This window comes from Rhinopithecus bieti, unplaced genomic scaffold (assembly GCF_001698545.2).
Source record: "Rhinopithecus bieti isolate Rb0 unplaced genomic scaffold, ASM169854v2 scaffold_21649, whole genome shotgun sequence".
Classification (NCBI taxonomy): domain Eukaryota; kingdom Metazoa; phylum Chordata; class Mammalia; order Primates; family Cercopithecidae; genus Rhinopithecus; species Rhinopithecus bieti.
The window spans coordinates 1,421,497-1,433,128 of record NW_016811584.1 but is presented as its reverse complement, the minus strand read 5'-3'; positions in this window follow the sequence as shown (position 1 = coordinate 1,433,128).

The window sequence follows — 11,632 nt, the reverse complement described above, 5'->3', positions numbered from 1 at the left end:
GGTTGGAGGGGTCACAGGTCCCAATTCTTGTCCTAGCCATGTAAACTAGGCAAGCCTTGTGCCTCACTTTCCTTATTTGTGAAATAGGGATAATATCAGCACTAAGCTCCTCAAAAGGTTGTTAGGAGGATGAAATAAATCAAACAAATGGAAAGCTAAAATGTGCTACCAGCGGTCATTAATGTCAGCTTCTAGTGGGCTTGTAAATGCTACAAAGGACATGTTCTGCAACATGTTCCCAACATGACGCTGAGAACAGCGTCAGACCATAATGAAACTCAGTGACAGATTAAAGCCTTATCTGTTTACTGCTGGGTCTTCCCCTGTGGACAGCCAATGAGAGAGGGTCAGCGGTCCTGGTTTCTACTTCCTCTAATGGACTCCCTGTGGTACAATTATTCACCTAAGGTCAAAGGGCAAGTCTTAAAGGCAAAGACCAACCAGAAACCTCATTGGCTTACTTATGACATTAAAGTGCTTCAGCCCCTTGGGGAGAAGATGCTGTGAATAGGTTTACTTTTAATTATGTACTTTCTCAAATTAATGATCAAGGTAAGGAGGAAGCACACAGATACTCAAAAACGTATTAAATATATTGCTGTTATTCTTGATAACCTGGAAAAAGTTTCCACCGCTCAGAAGCTGAGATTCATTTATCATTTTATGTTTTAGATGCTGGTCTCGTGGAAGAAATATGTTCTTTAACCTTTGTTACTACTGGAGACTACGTCTGCTCCCCAACCTCCACCTTTATTTATTCAGCGTTTGCTTTGAAGACTGCCAGCTGCCTTTTCTCCCACAAAGTAGACTGAATGGCCAGAACCACTTGGGCACTGCTGTTGACGATTAAAACTGGAACATCCAACCACAGCCCACTCTGAGTAGGTTGGTACAAATTTATATCCTATGGCTGTGTGGGCAGCACCTTCTGAAGAGACAGCTGCTTGTTTGAAGGTTGGGATGGGCGTTCTGGAGCCGTTTTAAATGTGTCAGATGGTAGGAGGCTCAGTTGTCTCGCAGTTGGTCAAGAGCTTGAATTTGTGAGGCAGATGACCCAGTTAAAGCCTGACCTTACTAGCTATGTGAGCTTAGGCAAGTCACCTCATCTCTCTGAGCCTCTTTCTCTCTTTCTCTCTCTCTCTCTTTTCTTCTTTCTTTCTTTCTTTCTTTCTTTCTTTCTTTCTTTCTTTCTTTCTTTCTTTCTTTCTTTCTTTCTTTCTTTTTCTTTCTTCTCTCTCTCCCTTCCTTCCTTCCTTCCTTCTTTCCTTCCTTCCTTCCTTTCTCTCTATTTGTTTCTTAGATTTCTTCCACTAAACTCTTTTCTTTTATAGTATGGCTAGAATGGTAGCTGTTTCAGAGGATTGTTCTGAATTTTAAATGAGAGTAAACCTGTGAAGCACTTACATTAGTGCCTGATAGGTAGAAAGCACTCAGTGAATATCAACCATTGTTATTAATGATGCATGTGAAGTGCTTGGCACAAATATGTATATGAAGGGTGGCAGTTGTTACTATTAATACTGTTGGTGTTGTCCCTTGTCATGTGGACCTCAGATCAGTTCTACTTCTGCTCCCTTGTCTCACAAACCCTTACTTGATGGAAATGGCTCAGTTACTTTCTGCTTAGAAGCTCCCTCTGTACAAGACTCAGACATGACTTCCTGGGGCAGTGGGTGGGAGATCTTCACCAGTATCTGAAACAGACTGCAAACTCTCCTCATTCCCCACAGTCTTAGCCCTAGACTAGTGTAGCCCTCCTTTTCTCCTTCTCAACCTCCCTCCCCATCAAATTCCCCCAGATCTCTCCTATACATTCTGAGGTTTCTTGGTGAATTTCATTCTTCCTCCTCCATTTGAATGTGTAATTGACTTGCCACTAGAGCTCAATCATGGATAGCAGGTGTCCCACTCTCAGCCTTGCTCAGTGTTTGGATCAAAACTGAATTAGGTGTTCTCAACCTTGGCTACATATTAGATTTGTCTGGTGGAGGCTTCTAGAACATATAGCTGCCCCACTGTTGATTAAATACATCAGTGGGAGTGTCCTAGGTATCTATGTATCTAACAATTTCATATATTAACTGTGTCAGGTACTGTGTTCAGAGCTTCTTATGAGTTAGCTCATGGAATCCTCATAACAAATGTATGAGATATGTTTATCCTTATTCTACCTAGAGGCTAAGTATGCTGCCCAGGGTCACCTGGCTGAGGGGTCTCTTGGTCTCCAAAGCCATGGTCTTCTAATTACTAAGCTACTTCCCCAAAAATCTGTTTCAAGAACTGACTGAATATCTGAGCTTCCCTGATAGTCTCACATATTTTGCTGTTGGAAAGAGCCTTTGGGCCCACTGATATTGGTGGGTGCCTGATTTCAGCTGTAAGGCTAGAGGAGGCGGTGGTGTTGAGGTGATACCCACTATTTTCACACCCTTACCCACGCTTCATCTGCAAGGTGAGGCAAGTGTTAGTCATGTTCCCAGAGACCCAGGGTGCATGGGCATTTATTTTAATTAGAAGCAATTAAAGAATTACTCCTTATGTTGTGAGTATTTCCTTGCCCAAAGAAGAAAGGCTTTGGGCTTTGGCAAAGTAGACAAAACATTAGATTCTTTTCCATTTCTTGTTTTATATTAAAAATGAGGTGGATCTATGGGTTTAACCTATAATTAAATTTACTTTATTTAAATGTTTTGCTTTTCAATGACTTTAAGAATTAACAAAGAGGGTATAAAATAACTACTGTGGAGTAACCCTCCAGAATCTTATAAAACCACTACTTTATTATGGAGTGACACAATATATTTACACACATATACTTGCACACACCCCCACACATACTTACAAATACATTCACACATATTTGCTCACAATTCATACACAGAATGAAGATAGAGGTTTATTATACTTTTTAATGGAGCAGTAAGCCTCATTTTGGTTTCAGAATTAGTAAATATTGACTTATTCACACATCCATTTATTTATTAATTCATTTAACAGATATTTATTGAGCATGTGCTTAGCTAAGGGTTGAGTACAAAATAAATGCAATGTATGATTGCTTACGATCTGAGTGGCAAAGCTGTTACATTTCTATATGTGATGGTATGCCCAAATGAAGCCAAGTTGACCTTATTTCCTTTTTGGGTTGGATTGTCAGACCAGAATTTCACAGACATATTATAGGCAAAATATATCCTGATATGGACAAAGCATTTGACAAAGTATCTTTTGCATCCATAGGGACAAGGTGGCAAATGTGAGCTGGACAGTAGTTTTAGGCCACTTGAGGGCAGGAATGAGGGCTTACCCATTCTTTACATACGTTGCCTAGCTCAGAGCTTAGTGTATAGAAAGCATTCAGAAAACATTTGTCAACTGAGTGTAAAATAAAGTCATGGCACCTTAAACAATTGTGCCGACAAGGCTTTTTAGTGGCTCAGTGAAGGTAGGTCTGTCATGGAATATCACAGACACAGAGCCCTTTACCCAGACTGGTTGGTTTTTTTTTTTTTTTTTTTTTAGATAAGGTCTTGCTCTGTCACTCAGGCTGGAGAACAGTAGTGTGGTCTCAGCTCACTGCAGCCTTAACCTCTCAGACTCAAGTGATTCTCTCACCTCAGCCTCCTGAGTAGCTGGAAAAACAGGCATGTGCCACCACACCTGGCTAACTTTTGTACTGTTTTTGTAGAGACAGGTTTTCTCCATGTTGCCCAGGTTGATCTTGAACTCCTGGGCTCAAGTGATCCTCCTGCCTCAGCCTCTCAAATTGTTGGAATTACAGGCATGAGGCACTACACTCAGCCAAGACTTTTTAATAGTGATTTAAATAGGATAAATCTGGGAAGGAGATCAGAATTCACACTGAAATGCCAAATAACTAAGCTTTTAAAATCTAACACATAAAATTTAAGAACAACAAATGTCACATGCTGTGTTTGCTTAAAAAATTAATTGCATAACATGAAACAATAGCTCTGAAAGACACATATCCTTAAGCCCTACAGTTGCTTTTAGGAACATGCCCTAAAGGAATAATCATAGAGAGGTACAAAGATTTTACTGCAAGGCATTCATCAAAACGTTGTTTATAGTACAGACAAATTGAAAACAAGAGAAATGTTCAAAAAGACAGGTTCAGCGGACACTGCCAGTTGCCCTCCCAATATTCATTTCCCCAAATTCCTTATTAATAAACCTGAATTTTATTCAAGGCAGCAAAGTGACCCATCAAAGAAACTATATTTCCCAGTTTCCTTTGCAGCTAGAGATTACCTTATTAAACCAATAAGATGTAAATGGAAGTTGCTGAATATCAACTCACCTATAAATTAAAAATGAAAAGAGACACAATAAGTGCTAAAGGCAATTTATCTCTGGATAGTAGTATCACGGAAGATTTTCTTCTTCTTTCAAGAGTTTGCAAAATGTCTTGTATTGAACATATGCTGCTCTTAAAACTAGAACACAAGAATAATAAAATTTACCTTTAAAAGAGTTCAGTTGAACGAAGTCACTAGTTTGAGGGGACTGCTAACCTGTGTGAAATTCTTCCTTGCATACATAGAATTTTAGGGTGCAGACATGGGAAAGAAATGCCTCTTGTAAGCCTGCACAGACTGGGGTGTTTTTCCTGTTACCTTCTTTCCCCACTGAAGTAGCTCTTCTTTTTTCATTTTTGGAGATGGGGCCTTGCCATGTTGCCCAGGCTGATCTTGAACTCCTGAGCTCAAGTGATCCTCCTGCCTCAGCCTTCAGAGTACCTGGGAGCAGTAGCTCTATGAGTTTGAATTAATCATCTCCTGCAGAACCTGATTCAATCCTGGGAGTTCATTGTGACCTGATCAGCTAGATGTCACAAGGCACCTTATAGAATAAATGGCCAAAGAAACTGGGAGTTAGCCTAGAAAAGACTAAATGGGGCTGTTGTCTTCTGATATTTGAATGCTTGCTATGTAGAAGAAAGAATATGGAGAGTTTACAACTCTCTCTTTATATGAATCAAGCATGGGGCTAAGTGCTTGACATCAATTTATTTTTTAATTTTGACCACAGGTTAAGATTTAGTGTCTAGGTTAAGAAACTGAGGCTCAGAGGGGGGTGAAGCAATTTGCCCAAGATCACACAGGTAGTAATACTAAAAAATGAGTTTGTCTTATGTTGGACTAGAACTGTTAGCCTTGGTGCATCTGCCAAGGAGCAGAATGATTGTGATGGGTGGAATTAGAGCCAAACACATTTTTGTCTTAATGTAGGAAGAAACTACCCAATCCTTTAAACCATTCAATAATGGAAGGGACTGCCTTGTGGTGTTAAGTGAGTCCCTTCTCACAGAGAGGATCCAGCAGAGGCTAGCTGGCTCTGAGAAGAAGAAGCTGTCTCAGAAGTTTCTTCCAGTCGATGTTGTACTGAAACTACTGAAACCTAATGTTGCAGGTGCTTCAGTCGGGTGAGCAGTGTCATCAGCAACCCTCTGGTTTTTGTCTTTTGTTCACTCTGGCTTTGTCTGCCACCCTTGTTTAACATGACTATGCAGGTAGGTAAGATATGGCTTTCAAGATCCCTTTTACCTGAGTCTCTTTCAATTCCTTTTTGAATCTAGCCATTTACACATCCAATTAGAGATAATTATCATAATTATCACTTTCTTTCCTGAAACTGATAACCAAATAAGTTGAGAGAATGTTGATAATATGACATCAAAGAGCTATAGTGGGTTTTTTTCTTTTTCTGTTACATGGGATAAAGACATTCTTCTGACCATCATAAGGAAAACTCCTTAGCAAATTAGCTACTTATTGGGTTTTCTAAAGTCAAAATTTATTGAATAAATCATTTTTTTCTCAAGATTTTCAGATATTTATAATATCATTACAAGGGACCTGGCATTGGGGCCAACGTGATAGAAGTGGTCCTATTCCTGGTGAAACTGGAGCATACAGGTTTGTGGGTGAGATAGCACTGAGTCCAAGAGTCGGTTATTCCATGATGGTCTTGATAAGTGCTATGAAGAAGTGTGGTGGGCAATGAGATTTGATAGCATGACACCTTGTTAACAGAGGACTCAGGGAGTGAGTGCTGCTGCAGGAAATGTCATCTGAGTTGTGGCTGAAGGAAGAACAGAAGTTAACAAGGTAGAGTGGTGGGAGAAGAAGGTGTTAAGCAATGGAAACTGCAAGAAGAGGACCATTTCTTGGAAGGTATTAAATTGAATCCCAATCCATGCTGCACTTTTTTTCCTCTTCTGTATTTTGTATGAATGATTAATCTGAATTCCCAAGGCCGTAATACCATCAGGGGAAAGTCCCTTGAATTCTATTTCACAAACTATTTGCCTTAAGGATCCAGGAAATTATCCTTTTTGTACCTGTTTGTACTTTGAAGAACATAATCCAGGGCGAACCTGAGGGCTGTGGATGTTGTCATCAGATGAACCCTTCTTCCCTCTTCAGCCCCAAAACACCTGCTAGAAAAACCCCTAGACACACAGCGTATGTTCAACATATCCCGAGAAGGGCATATGCCACTCTAAACAACATCTGACATGTATTATGCTCCAATAAACTTCACTTTGCAACAAGGTCACAGAAAGAATGAATTTTGATCTTTACTCACAGTTTAATTTTGCTCTTAAAGAGAAACTCAACATTTAGAAAGTCATGCATCCTTTCCTTATTTTAGGACTATTTTGCTTCCAAATGTTTCCTGGCTAGCACCCAGCTTTTTAAAGAACAGTTTCTGAAAGTCACTTTGGCAGTTGAAAAACTTGGAAGGTGGAAGTGGTATACAGCCCTGGACAATGGAATGTATTGAATATCATGAAGAAGATGATGCTAGCCTCCATTTGTTAAGCATTTACTATGAATGCAGCACAATCATAGAAACTTTCCACACAATTTCTTATTTAATCTTCTCAAGTTATTTATGAGATAAGTACTATTAATCATTCCTCTTTTTTTTCTTCTAATGAGAAAACAGGCTTAGAGGGGAGTCTTACCTCAAGACCACACAACGTATAAATGGAGGAACTAGAACTTGACCCCATTACTGTATGACCATGAAGCCCAAGTGTAATACTTTATTAAAGTTGATCCATGTCTTGGAAACTGCATGGTAGAAACATTGGGCTTCAGATCTTCAGATGGATTCAAACTTGGTACTAATTGTACTTATGGTTCCAGGTCTCAACAACTCATGCAAACACAGCCTCCTCTCAACTTCACTCAAAAATTTGTTCATCTATAACAAATAGGTTTAAAGACCCTGTGAATGAGTGGTTGAGTTAAGGTTACAATGCTAGGGGAAGCAGGGAAACTGGGATGCATACATAAGGCATAACTTTAGAAATCTGCAGAGGTAATAACAAATGCCAAAAATTACTCTGCACAAGATAGGTTTGATGAGTACTACATGGGAGGTTGGGGAATAAGTGCTACTTAAACTTCATCAATGCTGGCCTCTAATTTCCATAACAATCACCACTCCTAATGTGGCTGCAGCTCTTCAAGCTGAATATAATTTTCTGTGTTTACCACTTTTAGAACCTTCTTGTGTTGCTGACTTCAGAAGAAGGTCATAAACATTCATCCATACAAAGGACTATTATTTGGCCATTGAAAAGGAAGAGGGAGATGTGCATTGATATGGAAATTGTCCATGCTATGTACAATTTTAGCTGAATAAAATCAAATTGCAGAAGAGTATGTATATTAGGATTCTCTTGGCTGCAAGTGGCAGACAACCATGGGGAATAGCTTCAGTAAGAAATGGAACTTACTATGGGTGTAAGACAGTTATAAGAACTGGAACAATGCTGGAGTCACTTAGAGAATTGAAGAAAGAGCGGCACAAAAGAGCTTTGGGAAAGACTGGGACATGCGGGTCCTTAGCAACGGAATCAGGGACCTGAATGCTCTCAGGGCCAAGACTTTCTCTCTGCCTTTTGTCTCTGCCTCTCACTGTTTGCAGCTTTTCCGTGACAGTGGAGCCATGGATGCCACCAGCTCTGTTATTATGTTCTTTTTTTTGAGACAGGACCTCGCTCTGTTATCCAGGCTGGAATGCAGTGGCATGATCATGGTTCACTGCAGCCTCAACCTCCTGGGCTCCAGCAATCCTCTCACCCCAGCTTCCCGAGAACCTGGGACTACAGGTGCACACCACCACTCCTGGCTAATTTTTCATTTTTTTTTTTTTTTTTTGTAGAGATGGAGTCTTGCCATGTTGCCCAGGCTGGTCTTGAATTCCTGGGCTCAAGCGATCTTCACACCTCGGCCTCCCAAAGTGTTGGGATTATTACAGGTATGAGCAACTGCAGCCTGGCCTGCCTGTTACTACATTATTGTAGCTCCTTGACTAGAGAAGAAGAGAGTTCCAGTAGTTGAAAAATCTCAGGAAAGGATTCTGATTGGCCTGGCTATGATCATGTGTCTAGTGCTTGGAGCAATCACTGTGGCCAAGGAGGAAAAGTGGTGTGACAACTTCTGAAGTCAGAAGGGCAAAGTGTAAAGCTAGAAGGAGATAAAGGATACTGAAAGACAAAAGCCATAATTGGATCCAATTACAAATATATATACATTCAAAAATCCAAGGGAATAAACACCAGGCTGTTAAAAGTGGTGGTCAGTTATCTCAGAGGGTAGATTTTTGCTTTTTCTGGAACATTTCAATTTTCTTTTCTAAGCCATTCCTCCTATTTTTTATGCTGAAAAAAGTTTTAAGATTTTCATTGAAAGGTTAAGAAAAAATGTCCTAAACTGATAAGCTCTTTGTTTGTTCAGCTGATAATGTATCCCATTAATCAAACCCAGGAGCAATCATTCTAAAGCTGTTGCCAATTTGGTTCATATTTTTTATCATTTAAAATAACTTGTTTTCTTTCATTATTTTCCTCCAAGCGAATGAATTCCCTTTCATTTAATTGTGTAGTTAGGCTTTTGTTTGGAAAAGAACTCTCAGAGCTGATCCAAAACCTGTTTCAAGAAATGGATAAATTTTTGGCAACGTAAGTTATAAAGCTTTGTACTGTCTATAAGAATTGCTTAGTGCTAGAACATTCAGTGATCTGAGCCACTTTTGTAGGTGATAGGATATATACCTAATGCTTGGAAGAAAAACCATCACCCAGTCCCATTTTCTGGGTTTATGCCCCATTCTCCCTTTATCTAGCATTGGCCCCGTTCTGCAGCAGGCTGATTAATGGACCCATCACTGATATCTTTGCAGTACAACTGTGGATTCCACTCTTCAAATTACATTAACAATTCTCCTGTTACTAAAAAATGACTCATATTTATCGAGTATTCAGTGTGTTTATTCAGACATTTATCTCATTGACTTTTCAAATATATAGTCAAAAGCAGGTATTCTGTAGACCTTGGGTTCTTGTTTAAATGGGTAAACAAGTTCATTTTGGTTCCAAGAATTGCTAAATGGCTTGTTACCCTTCCTCTCGCAATGAGAACCCACCTTTTGAACAGGTGTTTTTCTCCTGCCCAGAGAGAGTCCAGGCTGTAAAGATAATAGATGAATGCAAGTGTTCGGCAGCACTCCTAGCACTGGGAATTTGGCTGTTAATTAAAAGCCCTAGTATAAGAAATTCTTCTTTGGACCCTCAGGGTGTAAAATTCCTATAGGGGAAGCGCCAGTCCTTTTTTCTCTTTATTGTTTCTCAAAACTTCCAATAAAACTTTATTTACAGAAACAAGCAGCCAGTCCATGGGCTATAGTTTACGAATTTGTTTTTCAAAAATATTATGTTAAAATATAATGTGTCTTGATTACTGAGGATTTGGTACCCTTTTGAATTTTGCACACAAGGCTAGTGTTTCACTTGCTTCACCCTAGTCCTGCCCATTTATTATAAAGTTTCACAGATTAATTTAAACCTTCTAAGAATGTTGCATGTAAATTATATTCTTTTCATGATCATTATTATGAGCACGGAAGCCACCATTTCTTGAGTGATCTAAGGACTTTACCTGAATAGTTATATGTTTATCCTCATCACAGTTATGTTGAAAATAAACTGTGATTAGTGCTATTTTGTAAATAAGGAAAAGAATCTCTAAGTAAGTGATTTGTCTGAAGACACACGACTATTAAATTCTGAACTTTTGCCACTATGGAGGAAAACTGTAAAAAGGTGAGCTTTGCTGTGTAATTAATATTTTATGCACCTTTCATATTTCAATACCTCCCCTGAATTTTGTTATTTTTTTCTGATTATAGTGAATCCTATTACTAGCTTGCTTTAATTTTTTGCTGGGTCTTTTCAGCATCTGCATGGATGGAAATGCAGACAAGATTCAAGGTAAGAACTCTTCATAGGTTTCTAGGCTAGCTCAACTTTCTAGTAAGCCTTTAGCTTTAGAAGGAAAATTGCGTGGTGTTTGAATATAAATCCTTTGGTAGCAAAAAGCACAAGACTAAAGGAAGCAGGGTTTGAGTGAGGCAAATAAGATTACGTGAGTCTGCTGCATAGTGGAGGTTTCTTCTTCTTTTTTTTCTTTTTTTGAGATGGAGTCTCGCTCTGTCGCCCAGGCTAGAGTGCAGTGGCGTGATCTCGGCTCACTGCAAGCTCCGCCTCCTGGGTTCACACCATTCTCCTGCCTCAGCCTCCCGAGTAGCTGGGACTACAGGCGCCTGCCACCACGCCCGGCTAATTTTTTTGTATTTTTTTTTTTTTAGTGGTGACGGGGTTTCACCATGTTAGCCAGGATGGTCTCGATCTACCGACCTCGTGATCTGCCCGCCTTGGCCTTCCAAAGTGCTGGGATTACAGGCGTGAGCCACCGCGCCTGGCAATGGTGGAGGTTTTAAAGCCTGTGTCTGTGGTTATTTCTCTCCTCGAGAGCTTCAAACAGGCCTTTCTACCTTGGAGTTATTTTAAAATGGGTGTGTTAAAAAATTCTCCTAATTTTATAGCTTTTATCATAATTTAAAACGTGCTAATGAACTATCTTTAAATAGCCAAGCCAGGGAATGAGGAAGGAAGAGGAGGCCCAAGCAATGGGCAGGAGCTTGTGGAAAATACCACAGAGAACACATACACAGCCCAGAGTAAGGGGCTTGCCTAGGTGTAAGGAAGCTGCCTTTCAATTCCGACAGTACTTGTGGTTGCAAGGAAGAGAAACTCACTCAAGATACTTAAGGAGGCAAAAACAAACAAACAAGAAAGAAGATATCTACTGAAAAAACATAGAGGCCTCTCATGGAACCCAAGGATAGCAAGGGTGGTCAGACTTCATGAGTGATTAGAGTCAGGAAATGAGGTTATTGGAAACAAGGAACTAAATAAATTGATATTATTTTACATTATATGTACATTTAATCAACATTTTGCAAGGCCCTGAAAGACTTGCCTGCCTTGAGATGAGATTTACAGAAAATTATAAATTGAGAATTAAATGTTTAATGAATGTCTAAAAATATAACATTATGAGTTTTCATGTTTACAAACATTTCCTTTCATTTGGAAACAACTGTATGTTAGATTTTCTTCTCACCTTATAATAGTCTTTGAGTATGCTTAATGATTTTGGACAACCATAGCCACAAGTAAATAAAATGATTTGTTCTTGCTCAAATAATTTTAAAAACTTTCAAACATTTTCACAGAAAACAAATGTGTGTG